Here is a 16,766-nt window from a genome sequence, read left to right on the forward strand (position 1 = left end):
TAATCTCTCGAATTAAGTTGACAATGAAAAAGACAGTTAACAATAATTAAAAAAAAATGAATGAAAAATATAAGTTTTAAAATAGTTATTTTGAGAAAGAATAAGAAATAGAATATAATTAAAAACTTATATTTTTCCTTTACTTTCTTATTATTTCTCAAAATAATAATACTAAAATAAGTATAAAAGTGCAATATTTTAAAAATATTGGGTATATTTACCGCAAAAAAAAAAGTTTAAGTGTAAAAATACAACATTTTGAAGACATTGAGTATATTTATCGCAAAAAAAAAAATTGGGTGTAAAAATACAACATTTTGAAAACATTAGGTATTTTAACCACAATTTAGTCTTTTATTTTAAGGATTTATACATTTTTGGACCCTGTGTTTTGTCTCATTACTTGTTTGGACCCTGTATTTTGATAAATTATTTTTTGGACCTTATATTTTGTAAAATGGTTCAAATAGAACCCTAAACCCGATTTTGGTCAAAGTTTTTTCAACTGAAATCACAAATAATTCACCAAATAACAATTTAAAACTAAAATAAAATCATTCTGCTTAAAAGTTGTGTTGTTATATTTATTTTTTTTCTTGAATTATTTTACAAAATATAGAATAAAAATGAATTTTTTAAAATACAAGATCCAAACAGGTAATAAAAACAATACAGATCCAAAAATGTACAAACATTTATTTTAATTATAATTGTTTTATAGGTATTTCAAAAATCCGTCATTTTGCCTTCTCTAATCTTAAATTTTGACTTCCAAATAGGTTTAGGGTCTTAAGGAAAAAAAATTGTGTAAAGCAACAGTCTGTTTCTTCTTTTAAAAATATAAAGACCAAAAATGGCGTCGCCCGGACTCGAACCGGAGACCTTCAGTGTGTTAGACTGACGTGATAACCAACTACACCACGACACCTTGAGTGTTACGCTCAACTCTATTTAATTACTAAACCAATTAACTTTAAGCTAGCTAGGCTTTATTTTCTTGTTTATTCACAATATTTGACTTTTTACTAGCTAATAAATACAATTGCATATATGATTGATCTACAATGTCTATTTCAGGAAGAAATCAGTTGTTTATTAGATAATTTCTCACTTTTGGAGTAAAACAAAATTACTTACTTTATAGCAGTGCAGAATGTTAGCTAGGCTAATTTAGCTTTAACTACTATGGTTAACATATCATATATAGAATGAAAAAGAAAAGTAATTATATATATAACATAGAAGATAAATACTATATAGCGTAATTAATTAATTATTAATCTTCATTCAAGTATGTTGTTGTAGTTTCTTTCTACAATTTAGCATTTTCTTATGCAAGTGAATAATTTTCATTACGGGAAATTTATAGGCTCTTTATTTGATTTGATATTTGTTAACGTGAAATGTTATCTAAATATATTATGATCATCATATTTTTAAAGAAGAGTTTATGATCACACTATATTATGACAACTTATAAATTATGACAACTCATCATCTTAATTAGTCTTTAAGAAAAAAAGAAAGGTACAATTTGTTATTGTAGTAAGGCAATGATAACCCTAAAATAATTTACAACTCGAAACAAGTTTCTAAATTTGGAACACGATCTCTCTCTCTGTATATATGCATGCACATGCACATATATATAATACAATAAAATCGTTATATAAAAATAGTTTTTAATTGAGAGGTTAAACCTAAAAAGATGTATTAGTATTAAAAAAATGTAATTCCGTATTTTAATATTACAAAGTGATTTAAAATAAATAACTTAATTAAATGCGGAATACTGATTAAGTTGTTTAGACAGATTCCAGTTGTGTTAACACTACTTATGCAACTGTTTAAACAGAAACATAAAAACATGTAAAAATTCAATACACGAGAATTTTTACGTGGTGCAGAAATCCTTTCAGATAACTGACATCCATGGGGTCACGCCCAGAGAATAAACCAATTAGTAAAGAAATAATGTATACAAAAGCATTGACTTAAACAATGTAAGACTCCATCTTAAATTATTGCCACAATCTTGTTGTACTCTTCTCTACGAATCTGGTTTTGACGAAACGTTGATTCTCTTGAAATTCCTTCAAAGAATAGGGAGTACTGACTTCCTCCCGAAGTGATACTTAGATAAAATCATCTCCCGAAGATCCTTATGAACACGTTCACAATAGACACTACCTGTTTACAAGGGACTAGATAGATATCCACAAGTACACTCAATACTCTCACAAAGATTAAGGTGAACAAACTTAATCTCTACAAAGAAACACTCCTAAAAAAATAACAACAAATATTTACAAAATACAAAATGGAGGAGGTAAAATTTCCAAAGGCCTTGGCAGGGTATTTATAAGTGTAGAAATCTTCCAAGGCCAGCTCTTTCTGAGATCTTGTAATCAATACAAGAATATTTGCAAATTTCTTTGATTTAGAAAATCTGCCAGCCAGATTAATTCCGTGTCGACAAAAAATGAAAGTGTTGAGTCAGCAACGACATCAGACTTATCTGGTAAAACGAACTTGGTCATTTCTTTTGACCATGTTCATTTTCGAAAAACTCATTGTTCCTGATTGAATATAATCTCTGAAAATATTCTCACAAGATAATTTAAATACAATATTTTACCAATAAAGACTGATTGTGATAAATAAGGTAAAAATTGTATTCACACTAAATGAGATTTTCACACTAAAACACCAGCTGAATTGTGTGATAATTATTTAAAGATATGCTGCTGATTTTTCTCAATTTAAAATATTTTGTCTAAAATAAAGTTAGACAATAAGGGTTTTTACAATCTCCCTCTTTGGCAACTTGATAGACACAAATCTTTTAAGACTTTATTTTGAAAGATCCTGCAAAGACAAATAGGTTAAAGCAAAACAGTAATGTAATTACTCCCCCTGCGATAGTTATCTCAATAACAACAATAACACAACAAGATAATCAATATCACAATGACAAAATAAATTTAAAAGGTAAAACATTTCTCCCCCTTGTTGTCTATCAATAAGCCAAATGAGGAAAACAAACACAAACAAAAGAAGCCAAACGAAAAGACACAAAAGCGTTCTTTTACAATTTATTTAAACTGAAAACGGTGCAACCAAAACATAAACAGGGACAGATGACTTCATTTGGAAGGACCCGCAGCAAGTTGAGACATCATGGTGCGCTGAAGTTGCTCTATGGCCGATAGACAATTCTGGAGACTATGAACTTCTCTCTAAACAATTTCTAGAGTGGTCTTGACATCAGCAAGTTCAGTGACGACAGAATCAACATCGTCAGCCTTGGTAGATGAGGACTCCTTCTTGAGTTTGTAATCTAGACCAGCAGTGGGAGGTTTCACAATTTCATATTCCAATCAGAGAGGCCTTTGAGAATCAAGCAACTTGTAGATCAAATGAGGGAACACCAAATATTGGTGTAACGTCCCAAATTTCCTAATAAGGCTTAGGGCCTTGATTAGGGGGCCATGATGACAAATTATGGAATTATGTGATATTTATGTGCATCATTATGTGATTATGTGAGTTATATTATAATATGAATTGATATGCATGTTTAGGTGTATTAAATATGCATGTGGACCCATTTTTGTTTAATTGGGAAATTTTCATAATTTGGCCCTTTTTGGGAATATTTGGCATATATGTGATATATGTGTATGTGAGACCACATTATTATGTGAGTATGTTTGGGTTACTCGGCACGAGACGATCCTAGGGAGCAAGCTAGTGGGAAAGTCACAACGGGACCCGTACTTGACTCGGAGTGAGTCAAGGGGTATATTGGGTATTTAGCACATTACCAGGATATTGGGTAATGACAATGCTTATTTGATGATATATTGGGAGTTAGTGAGATCAGGAGGGTATTCTGGAGATTTTGACTATTTTACCCCAGGGGGCGTTTTTGGGACCCCGAGCATTAGGATTTGCTTGAGGTTACTCAAGCTCGAAGTAACTTGTTAGAAATAAAAAGAATGTTCAAAACGTTCTTTCTCCCTTTCGCGTTCCCTTTTTGACACCAATCACATTTTGAAGGAAACTCAAGTTTTAGGACTCGGATTCAGGCAAGGATCGAGGCATAGCTATTCTAGGGAAGATTAGAAGCTTATTAGCCGAAGGATTTAATTGGGAAACGACTCAATCAGTGGTAATTCAAGTTTTAACCTTCAAGTTTTTAAGCTTTGATTGAATTTTATGTTTTGATGAGTTTTAGGATGGTTTGGGATTTGGGTTTTGATGGTTTTGAATCATTAGGATGTTTGAGAACTTTGATTTTGGGATTTGGATATGTTTGGATAGGTTTTTGGAAGGTTTTAAATGGGAGAAAACGGAGAAAATAGCTGGGTTCGTGGTCAAGTCGCAACCTTGTTCTAGGAAGTCGCGACCTGAGTGAACCCAGAACTAGGAAGAGTCTGCCTGGGCGGCGTGCCGCGACTCTAGAGGGCCAAGTCGTGGCCCACACCCTGAAGCCCAGGCAGAGGGCTCTCTTTCAGGGAGGCAAGTTGCGACCCTTAGGGCCAAGTCGCGACCCGCCTGTGCATTTTTGGCCAGATTTGGTTTTTAGACGTGGGAACTTAAACCTAAGGGTTCGGGATCGATCCTACTACCTAGTTGGGTAGGATTCGACGTCCTGGGGACTAGGGCTTGGTCCGGAAGTATTTATTTACTCGTTTTTTATGGGATTTTATATTATGGTTGTGACTAGGTGATCACTAGGGGCTTGGAAAGTGGATCGTGCTTGAGGGTCGTTTATTGGTAACCTATGGTTGGACCAAATGTAAGAAAACTGCACCCAGTATGAGATGCATGTGATGTATGTGATACATGTGGTTATGGCATGGCATGAATGTTGAATATGGAATTGATCAGAGCTTGAGTCTCTATAATTATGCATGATTATGATTATGCATGCGATTATTGATTAAGTGTGTTGAATGCCTTATATCTGGATATTTGACATATAATATATGCATGTTTGCATTACCTCATTGAGAAAGCACTGACTTATTAGTTAAGAAACGTCAATGGTGTTTAGTACTGGTCGTAAAGCTCTGACTTATCAATCATGATCAGCAATAGTACTGAGCGTTGGTCGTATGAAATTGACCTATGAGTCAAGAGCGGCATTAGCGTATTCAACGCATGCCAAAATGATTAGAAATAATCAACACGAGAATTAAATGCTTGACCAACCTATTGGTCAAAGAAAACTAAAGCACTTGGCTAGTTACTCAAAGTCAGGGCTAAAAGGCCCAGTTGACTTGTTGGTCACATGGCTTAGGGCACAAGACCACATAATGACTTCATAGCCATCTATTCAGGGCATAAGACCCCAGATTGACTCCATAGTCATTTATTCAGGGCGCAGGACCCCAAGATAACGACAAGTCATCTATTCAGGGCACAGGACCCCAGATTGACTTGACAATCATCTATTCAGGGCGCAGGTTCCCAAAGAGACTTGATAAGTCATCTATTTAGGGTGCGGGATTCTAGATTGACTTAATAAGTCATCTATTCAGGACACAAGACCCCAGATTGACTTGATAGTCATCTACTCAGGGCGTAGGACCCCATAATCATTTATTTGTACTTGCCTACATGCATGAATAGGGTTGTTACTGATAGGCATGCTTATTATTGTAATGCCCCAAAATCCCTAATGCGGTTTAATGATTGGATTAGTAGGCCGGGAGGGCCATAATTGATTTATTATGCCATTAAATTATTATATGCATGTTTATGTGAATTATATTATAATATGATGTTAAATGCATGCATGTGGATCCACATTTCATTATAAGAGAATTTTGGTAATTGGGCCCGTTGAGGGAATATTTGTATATTTTGGTGCATGTTTGTGATTTATGGATGAGATCCCATTCTTATGTGGATATGTTCGAGCAATTCGACATGAGACGATCTTAGAATGCAAGTTAGCGGTTTTGTTATAACGGAGTCAATTATTGGGATATTGGATAATGAGAATGATTATCTGATGATACATTGGGAGTTAGTGAGATCATGAGAAAATTACGGGAGTTTTAACTATTTTGTCCCCGAGTGTGTTTTTGGGACCCCGAGCATTAGGATTTACTTGAGATTACTTAAGCTTGAAGTAACTTGTCAGAAGGAAAACTACGTTCAAACACCTTTTCTCTAGCACCCGTTATCCTTTTTGACCGTTCGTCGCAAATTCGAAGGAAACTTGGTTTTTAGGAGTCGGAATCAAGCGAGGATCGAGGCATAACGATCCTAGGAAAGATTAGAAGCTTCTTGACCGAAGGATTTAGCGAGAAACAACTTAATCAAAGGTAATCTAAGCTTTAAGTTTTGAGTTTTAGAGTTTCTAAGCTTTTATTTGGATTTTGTGTGTTGATGAGTTTTTGATTTGTTTGAGCCTCGGGATTTGATGATTTTGGATCATTAGGATGTTTGGGAACTTTGAGTTTTGGATTTGGAGATGTTTGGGTAGGTTTTTGGAAGGATTTAGAAGTGGAAAATCAGAGTTATGGCTGAGTTTCCAGATGGGGCTGCGGCCCTGTTCTTGGGCACCACGGCCCGAGCTTGGTGCAGGTGGGCGGTGGAGCTAATGGGTTTGGGGGCCGCGGCGCTTGGTGCAGGTGTCTGAGGCTAGCGCCTCTATCATGGCTAGGGGTCACGGTTCAGAGAGGTGGGGTCGCAACGCTTGAGGGTTTTTGTGGTCGAAGTAGTGTTTTGATCATGGGAACTTAAACCTTAGGCCTCGGGATTGTTCCTACTACCCGGTTTAGTAGGATTCAATGTCCCGGAGGCTAGGTCTTGGTCCGGGAACCTTTTATTACTCATTTTATTGATGGAATCTCATAATTGGTTATGACCAGGTGATCGCTAAGGAATCAAAAGGTCGATCGTTCTCAAGGGTCGTTCTTTTATTAATTCTTGCTCGAACCAGAGGTAAGAAAATTGCACCCCATATGTGACATGCATGGTTATTCATGAGGCATGTTGAGTGTTTAAATGTGGACATTAATTTCATATCAAATGCTTAGCAAATCTTGCTTGCTTGTGAATGGCACTGACTTATTAGTCAGAATCGGCAATGGTGTCTGTAATGCCCCGAATTCTCTGATTTGTTTTAATGGCGGGATTAGTAGGCCGGGAGGGCCATACTTGTTTAATTATGCCATTAAATGATATTATGCATGTATATGTGAATTATATTATAATATGATGTTAAATGTATGCATGTGGGTCCACATTTTAATTACAGGGGTGTGATGGTAATTTGACCCGTTGAGGGTATAATTGTATAATTGTATGCATGTCGATGATATATGTTGAGACCACATTATAATGTGGGCTGGTTTGAGCTATTCGGCATGAGACGATCTTAGAATATTGATTAGCGATTTAGTCACAACAGGTTTAAGTGAGGGGCTCGGGTTGAGTCTCGGGGTGATTTTAATGATTAGAGTGTTACCGGGAATTAAAGGGTAACGGGATGTGAATTATTGGTGTTTGAGATTATCGAGAATAGCGGGAATTGGAGAGCGTTAATTATGATTAACAAGATAGGAGGAAAGCACCAAATATGCCCTTGGGAGCCTTTAGAAACTATTATTTGACCTCGGGGTAAAATGGACATTTCACCCCTAGGATAGATATATTCAGTGTTGGCTGAAAGAAGATAGTAAAAACAGAGCAAGATTTTAAGTTCTCTCGTACCTTCTTCTCTTCACCTTTCTTTGTGATTTTAGAACCAATCTTGAGGATTCTAGCTTGGGAAGCAAGCCTTGGGAGCTTAGGAGTGTGTTCCATCATTGAAGAGCATCATAAACTGAGCTTTGGGTAAGTTTCTAACCATAGAATTCTCTGGTTTGCCCTGTTTTGGTTTTGTTTTGCAGCTGAGATTTCTAGGGTGAATTCTTGGTTTTGTTGGGAGTTTTGGCTAGGGTTCCCATGCTTGTGATGTTTAGGGTGTGTTAGGATGGTTTTTGGGTTCATTTGGCATCAAGAATGGGGTTTGGAAGCTTGGGAATCAGGTTAGAATCGAAGGAGTTGAAGAAGGTCGGTTCAGGACAGTGCTGGTCTGGAGGTAGCACTATAGCGCCCACCCTAGGGCGCTACAGCGCTCCTTAGGAGGGTTATTGGCATGTTGGTGGTTCTGAGTTTAGCGCTGGGGCGCTAGGGGTTGAGCGCTGTAGCGATACCCTGTTCCTCCAAAGTCCTATTTTGAGTGTTTTTAAGGGTTTTTTACTTGGGGTTTCAATCCTTAAGGCCCGGGATCGAATCTACTCACCGTGTGGGCATGTTTCGAGGTCCCGAGAGTGGTGCTTAGGTTAAGACCCTATTCATGTGGATTCTCATTAATGGAGATTATAATTGGTTGTGATTAGGTAACCGCTAAGGAACTAAAAGATCGATCGTTCTCAGGGGTCGTCCTTATTATACTTCTCGCTCGAACCTGAGGTAAGAAAATTGCACCCTGTGTATATATGACATGCGTGTTGGCTATTGAGGCATGTTGATTGATAGATGTGGACATGGATTGCATATTAAATGCTAGTGAATGTTGATTATCTGTATATGTACTGACTAGTCAGGGACACTAACCTAAGAGTCAGAAATGGCATAGCGTCATGAACATCGAGCCAAATGAAGATTAGATCTAATCGATATCGGTGTTGAATGGCTCTAAGGTATTAACACTGGACCGACTCTAAGGTCGATGAACTTATAAGCACTTGGCTAGTCTGAGACTAGTTATTAAGAGCTAGGGCATGTGGCCCCGATGACTGTTTGTCAAGTGGCTAGGGAACGTTGTTCCAGGGTTATGACTCTATGGTCATGAGGAGGGTTATGTTGGTGACTATTCATCATACACCTATCCTGGTTAAACTTATGAAAGGTTCACTTATCAGTTAAGCCCGAGTGACCTTAACGTCACATGGCTAGAGGGGGTTGTACCCACCTTTGTGACTGTCACCTATTTGGTTGGATTGTTGGTCTTGAATGACTATTAAGATCATTGTTGATATTATATCATGTTTTATAATGTTTTTCTTGCTGGGCCTTGGCTCATGGGTGCTATGTGGTGCAGGTAAAGGGAAAGAAAAGCTCACCCAGCCTTGAGTGGAGAGCTTAGGTGGTGATGTGTACATATGCGGCTGCTTGACCACCACGGCCAAGGCATTCTCAGAGGAACTAGGGGGTTTACCTTATTTTGCCGCTTAGGTCGGCGGGATTGTAAATTTGAAACAGTAATGACCATTTTGTACTGAGAACAACTTGTAAATGTTTTGATTAGCTCTGCAGAGCAGTTTGTAATGAAAATATCCATTCCTTTTTATTAGTTTTCCACCTTAACCTGTTAATTACACTTAAAGCACGTTTTTAACTAAAGGACTCTAGTAACAGGTCAAATTTCCGGTTCACCGTTCACCGTAACTGTTCTGGGGTAACCAGGGCGTTACAGTGTCAGATCCGTCTGTGAAGCTGTGACTTACTAGTCAAGTTCGACAGCGGTATTGAGCACTGGTCGTGTGTTACTGATCTATGAGTCAGAAGCGGCATAAGCGTCATGAACGCAGAGCCGATAAAGATTAGATCTAATCAACATCAGTATTGAATGACTCATCATGAGCATTAGTGTCGAACCGACCCCAAGTTCAATGAAAACTAAAGGCGCTTGCCTAGTTTCATGACTAGTTACTCAGAGCCAGGGCCAAAAGGCCTAGGTGACCATATCGTCACATGGCTAAGGGTACAGAACCCACGTTAGTGACTCCATGGTCACTCATTTGGTTTACATTGGTGACTTGCTCATCACTCACTTATCCTATTTAAGCTAGTGACTCGATCACTCATTTGTAAAGGGTACAGAACCCACAATAATGACTTTACAACTATCACTCCTCCGTTTAGGGCTATAAGTCATGGATGATTATCATGATCATCATTTGATATTATATACATGAAGTAATGAGTTTTCTTGCTCGGCTTTGGCTCATGGGTGCTATGTGGTGCAGGTAAAGGGAAAGAAAAGCTCACCCAGCCTTGAGTGGAGAGCTTAGGTGGCGATGTGTACATATGTGGCCGCTTGACCACCACGGCCAAGGAATTTCTCAGAGGGACTAGGGGTTAACCCTATTTTATCGCTTAGGTCGGCGGGTTGTAAATTTTACACTGCAATGACCATTTTGTATTGTAAATAACTTGTAAAAGTTTTTATGGCCCCATGAATTGTTTTATGTTTTAAATAAAATGTATCATTTCCACCTTAACCTATTAATAACACCTAGATGTACGTTTATAACTAAAGAACTTGATTAGTGGGTTAAGCACAGTTCAAAGTTCACAGTAATTGTCTTGGAGTAATCAGGGCGTTACAATTATGATTTGGTGACATGTTATTGTCTGCTTCTGAGCATGTTTGAGTTTTCTTGCTAAGCCTCGCCTCACGGGTGCTATGTGGTGCAAATAAAGGTAAAAGAAAGTTGAACCATCATTAAGTTGGAGAGCTTAGGTGACGATGTGTACATATGCGGCTGCTCGACCACCACGGCTGAGGGTTTAAAGAGGAACTAGGGTTAAATCCTATTTTGCCGCTTAGGTCGGCTGGTTGTAACTCTTTTATTGTAATTAACATTTAAAATGTATTTTGGGATCCCAATGTATACAGTAAACATTTTAGTAAAATGTTGTATCTTAGACCAAAATTTTAACCCTAAACCAATAATCACATTTAGTTACACGATTATGGCCAAATGACTCGGTTAGCGAGTTTATCACTGTTTAAAATACACAGTATAATGGTCCCTGGGTAGTAGGGCGTTACAATTGAACTTTCTTTTTGGCATTTCCTAAGGCAGTGATCTGATAAAAAATTAGCGCGGCAAGATCAACTTGGAGACTAGTCCCTACTTTTATCAGAAAGAAGGTCGTGTCAAAGGTAATGGTGGATGAATGAGGGGTGGGAATCTAGTTGTTAATGGAAAATTTGTGAAACATGGCATAGTAATGAGTGAGAACGGTCACTTTGAGAACCGAGTGTTGTTCCCAAACCATATTTTGTCCCACTAATTCATATAATACCTTATCTTTGTTGAAATCCACTGTATCATTGGTAACAACAGAAGGCACATTGAGTACCTTGACAATTTCAGTAGCACTAAACAAATACCAATGGCCTCGAACATAACAATTCCCTGGAAACGCGCTGCAGTGCAGCCCACCTAGTGCTGTGATGATAATGGGATTCAGAGAATCACCCTTACCCCTGAGCTCATGCGGGCCGCGACGCTCTAGGAACAGCACCGCGGTGCAACCCTGCGAACCCGAAAATCTCTGTGATTTCATAAATCGCAAACCGACCCCAAAACTCAATTTAATAGATTTCATAATTTTTTACACCAATATAACACCCACATAACCAATGATACACACCCAAAATCTCATTAAGCTCCTAAACACATCAATTATAACTTAAAGTCCTAAAAACTCAAACCCATCAAGAACACTAAAGAAAATAACAAGAAGGAAAATTATACCTCTGAATCCCTCAGCATAATTCGAATCCCCTAAGTTTTTGGTATTCCTTGCTGCCTCCTAATCTGAATACTTGCCCAAGCCCTCAATTCCTTAGCAATTCTTCTCCAAAATTAAGAAAAAATCCCTAAGTGCCTCAAGAGAGAGAGAGAGAAACGAGATAGAGATTATGTGAGCTGAGTGTTTTGTTTTGTTTATGAGTTTCCTAAAGTTTCTAGGTTACTAAGGTAATCCAAGGATAGGGAAAAGACCAAAATACCCATAGCCTTTACCTTGGTTCTCTAATGCCCTCAAGGGCATAATCGTCATTTGCCACATTTCCCATTAAACCTCAAATAACACTATAAATTCTCAATTAACCTCAAAATACCCAAATAATCACTAAATAAATTCTCATTCCATGGTAAACCCTAGTAATATACTAAATTACTAAAATACCCCTAGGCTCACCCTGAGCTGGGTATTTGACCCCGTTGTGACTTTTCAGCTAACTCGCTCACTAAGATCTCCTTGTGCCGAATATCACAAATATATCTACATAGTAATGTGGTCTCAATCACATAACACATATAATTATAATTATACCCTTAACGGGTCAAAATTATTAAAATGCCATTTTTAACAAAGACGAGCTCACATGCATATTTAGTACACACAAACATGCATAAGTAGTCATATCACCATATAACTCATATATGCCACATAATCACACATATATTCAATTAAATTCGCATAATTCGCATATAAATCCAATTATGCCATCCTGACACACTAATCAAGGCACTAAGCCTTATTAGCAAATTTGGGACGTTACAGTATTGGTTCCTAGGTTCGTGACGGTTCATTGTTCTATATCAATCTGCACAAATGTAGTGTTTTATTATTCATCTTGATCTTGTCTTGCCATCTTACGAAATTTGAGCCAACAAACCTATCTAGTCTCACTAGATCTTGAGAGCTGAGATTGAGGAGCTTTCTTCCATGGATTTGGTTAGTAGAAAAGCCTTAGAGACAGAGAAACTTTGATACAAAACAAATGTTAAAGATAGAGATTTTTGGTTGTTGGAGATAAGGCTTAATCAACCTTGGTTTTGTATTACAACTCAAAGCATAAACAACAAGTAATCTAACTCTATTGGTAGATAATCACAAATTACATAAACACAAAGGAAACAAAGTATAGAATGTACCTTTCTTGAAAAATGTTGCGATAAATTTAAGCAATTAAAATTGTGCAAATGTGCACAGTCGACAAACAAGTAATAAAGTGATAAGTTGAGTATCATCTCCACAGGGATTGAATTAACAAATAATTATGCACAAATTAATTACCAAGCAATTTAATAGTGATGAAAAATAAATTGAAAATGCTTCAAAATAAACTAGGATGACAATCTAAAAGTAAGAAAAATTAAATTTGGTGAAATGGGTCATGGGTGGCCAATCAACAACAAGAAATAATCAATAATTACATTTAAATGAACAATGGGTCAATTGCTAAAATAAAATGCTAGAAAATTGGAATTAGGACATAGTGTTCATCAATAATTCAAGCCTCAAAAGATTTAGTTCATGGCTAAATTCAAGAGCACAAATCCAAAATCAAAACAGCCCATGGGTATTTAAATAGAAAATGTTAAAGAAATTACAAACTTAAATGAGATTAAAGAGTAGAAAACAAGCAAAAGATGATGAATCGATAATCTTATCTTCCTCCTCTTCCTTTTCTTCCTTGGATTCTTCTCTTCATCTTGGAATTTCTTCTTTCTTTTCTTTTTCTTCATTCTCCACTTTCTTCAATGGTGGCTGCTGGTTGTCCCTTGCTTCTACTGTACGTGCCCCCTCAAAGAAAAAGGGAAAGGTTGATGATATATACATTAGGGTAGTTTCCCTTTTTTGTTCTCACATGGGCCTTTTTCCTCCCATTTGTTGTCTTTTTGCTAAACATGCACCAACAAAATTAAATGCCTAAATCTCTTCATTTAATCTTCAGCCCGAGTCAAGTTAATTAAAAAAATTGATTTATACTGCTGAGGTGGCAACTTCCCACGTGACCCAGGAAATGCTTGTTGCCTGGACAGAATGCTTCAGCATTGCTGCAGCAACCTGAGAATTCCTGCACAAAAAATTATTATTTTAAATCACATTAGCTCATTTCCACTTCACTCAACTTCATCAAATTTATCATTTTCCTACTTACTTTCCCTCATAGAACCAAAACTAACTCCTAAACCCAAATAAAAGAAAATTACTCAATTCTAAAGTCAAAGACACAAATCACTCATCTTTTTAATCAAAATATAAGCTAAAAGTATTAAAGATAACTCTATATTCTAGAGTGATCAAAAAACAACCTTCAAATACAAAATCACAAGGCTACGATTTTATGTGAAACACAAAAATGACAAGACTTGACACAAATGTAAGATTTGTTGTCCAAAAAAATCTATTCCTAGCCTTCTCTTTGGAATTTCTTGAAGCTACTACAATGGAATGAGATTGGGATTCACAAGCCTTGATCCTTCATACAAGTCAAGCTTTCTTGATGAAGATCTTGGAGAAAACTAATAATCTTGAAAGCTAGAGAGAGAGTTATTTTTATAGAGAGAGAGAGAGAGAGGTGATGAGTGATCAAGTCACCAATTAACTCATATGAACCATCTAAATAGTATAGGAACCTCATTAGACTCAACCAATGAGATTAGAGCATTTTAATTTGAATATTAGAGCCAAAATCACATCACTGTACGGACCCGTACGAACGGCCCAATCGACGCGTCACCTAGCACTAGGCAATTCATCACCTGCTAAGTGATGTGTCACCTAGCACCAGGCAACATGTCGCTTGGTCTACCATTTCTTGGCCGAGCAACGAGTCGTCTCCCAGAGGTGACGCATCGCCAATGCCTCTTTTTTGACACTCCAAAACTTGTCTCAAAACATCCCAAATGCTCCCAATCTTTTCGGTACTCTCATATACTCCAAAGAAACATTTGGACCTAAAAAGATGATTTATAAATGCCTATACCGAAAGTCAACTCTCACATGTTGACTTTTATGAAATCGTTATGGTTTTGCATCTCTTCGTGCCTAACCAATTTCACCATGTATTTAACCAATCACAAGATAAACAATATGTAATATTTTAAAATATTATACTTATTTGGTAACTTTGTATTTTAGCGAAATACAAATTTGGACCATTTGTTATAAATAATACTCATGTGGTAACTTGAAATGATAAAATCGGTATAAAATAGTACTGTGGCCTCAATTTTGATCAAAAAAAATTTCAATATGAACACTCAGAAGAGTGTTCCAAAAGTTGAAGGCTTAGAGGAAAGCTTGGGAACAAGGTTAATGCCTAGAAGGGTGCTTAGCTTCAAGAGCACAACATACAATCAAGCACCCAAGAGCGGTTTCTATAAGATGAATGTCCAGAAGTGTGCCCAAGAACTTTAATAAGGGCATCACGAATGCTTGAAGTATCAGTGGGTACCTAGGCGCATAGCCAAATTCCAGACCTATTATGCCAAAAAAGGTCAATAGGCACCAAGTATTCAAGAGTGTGTTCCAATAGCTGAACACCTAATAGTGTGCTCGACAAACTACCAAGGAATAACGAATCAACGATCATTAAGGAGTGTGTTCCAGAAGTTAAATACCCAAGAGTGTGCTCGAATACCTTTTTCAAAATCCTTCCTAGAAATCACATTGGCAGAAGAAGCTAAAAAGTCCTCACTATGCAAAGCACAAGTAAGGACTTAAGGGAAGATGTTATATATCCATGATTCTTGGACACTTAATGAATGGCATTCTAATGGTAAAATGCAAAGCTTGCAGTCAATTTATTCACGAATATGAAACTGAGTACTTGCTTGGGCTTTCCCTTTCTTTTAGGCTTTTGAGTAGTATTGTCAAAGAACGAGGATGTTACGACCAAAAATTACATAAAGAACAAGCACATGACGATGGTCGAAACCACTTCGAAAGATGATCACTCCAAACCTAGTGGGTGGAATGCCAAGTCTTCTGAAGGAGAAAGATAAATAAAAGACAACATAAAATTATCCATCAGCTCAACAACATTATATATGCCCAGTTTAGGGAGAGGAGATAAATGAGGTAAGTAATAAAGTCTCACCAAAGGTAAGCCGACCCGAGAAGATACAACTCAATCTAGTTGTAGCGTCCTAAATTTGCTAATAAGGCTTAGGGCCTTGATTAGTATGCTTGGAGGGCAATAAGTGGTTTATTATGTTAATATGTGAATTTGATGAGTATGTGATTAGAAATGCATGTTTAGGTGAACTAAATATGCATGTGGGCCTCGTTTGGTTATTAGGGGCATATTTGTAACTTTAGCCCGTTGGGGGCATAAATGTAATAATTGTGAATATTGTGATATATATGTGTTGCACGATCCGGGACAGTCCTAGGGAGCTGTTTAGCAAGAAAGTCACAACGGGGTCGAATATCCGACTTGGGGCGAGTCGAGGGGTATTTCGGGCATTAGACGTTTTATGGGGTTATCGGGTTATGAAAATAAATCTTTGGAGATATATTTGAAGTTAGAGTGATTATGAGGGAATATCGGGAAAATTTACCGTTTTGTCCTCGGGGACGTTTTTGGTACCCCGAGCCTTTGAGGTAACCTTAGAGACTTAAGTAAGGAAAAAAAAACTAAGGAAGTATTCAGAAGCTAAGGGAAACCGACCCAAACCTCTTCTTTCTCTCTCTCTTTCTCTAAGCCATAACAATGGGAACTTTGAAGATCAAGCTAGGAATTGGAGCTCTAAGCTTGGGGATTAGCTCAGTTTCAATTTGTGGATTCAAGCAGAGGCTAAGGTAAGCTTTAAACTGTGATTTTAGCTAATTAATTATGTGATTATTGGCTGGGTTTCTAGTTCTCTTGAGGTTTTGAAGTTCGAGATTAGAATTGGGATATGATGAGTTTTTAAGCTAGATTTTGTTAGGTTTTGTTACTGAGACTGTTCCAGGACTTCTATGGTAAATGAATTGGATTGTTAGGTTGATTTTGGGGGTAAATTGGCTTGGTTTTGGTGGTAAAAATGGAGGTTTTTTCTGGGTTCGAAGGGTCGGGCCGCGACATTGTTCTTGCTGAGCCGCGGCCCCCTAGAACAGTAGGGAGGCCAGGAAAAAGGGCGGGCCGTGACACACCCTAGCTTGGGCTGTGGCACGCATGGGGT

General features: G+C 37.3%; 1 non-coding gene across 1 annotated transcript; it reads right to left on the reverse strand.

Moving 5' to 3' along the window:
- Nucleotides 1-854: 854 nt before the first annotated feature.
- TRNAV-AAC (transfer RNA valine (anticodon AAC)) lies at nucleotides 855-928 on the reverse strand. Its single transcript has one exon. It is a non-coding gene; the product is annotated as a tRNA-Val (tRNA).
- Nucleotides 929-16,766: the final 15,838 nt, after the last annotated feature.

Source organism: Humulus lupulus, chromosome 5, assembly GCF_963169125.1.
Source record: "Humulus lupulus chromosome 5, drHumLupu1.1, whole genome shotgun sequence".
Lineage (NCBI taxonomy): Eukaryota > Viridiplantae > Streptophyta > Magnoliopsida > Rosales > Cannabaceae > Humulus > Humulus lupulus.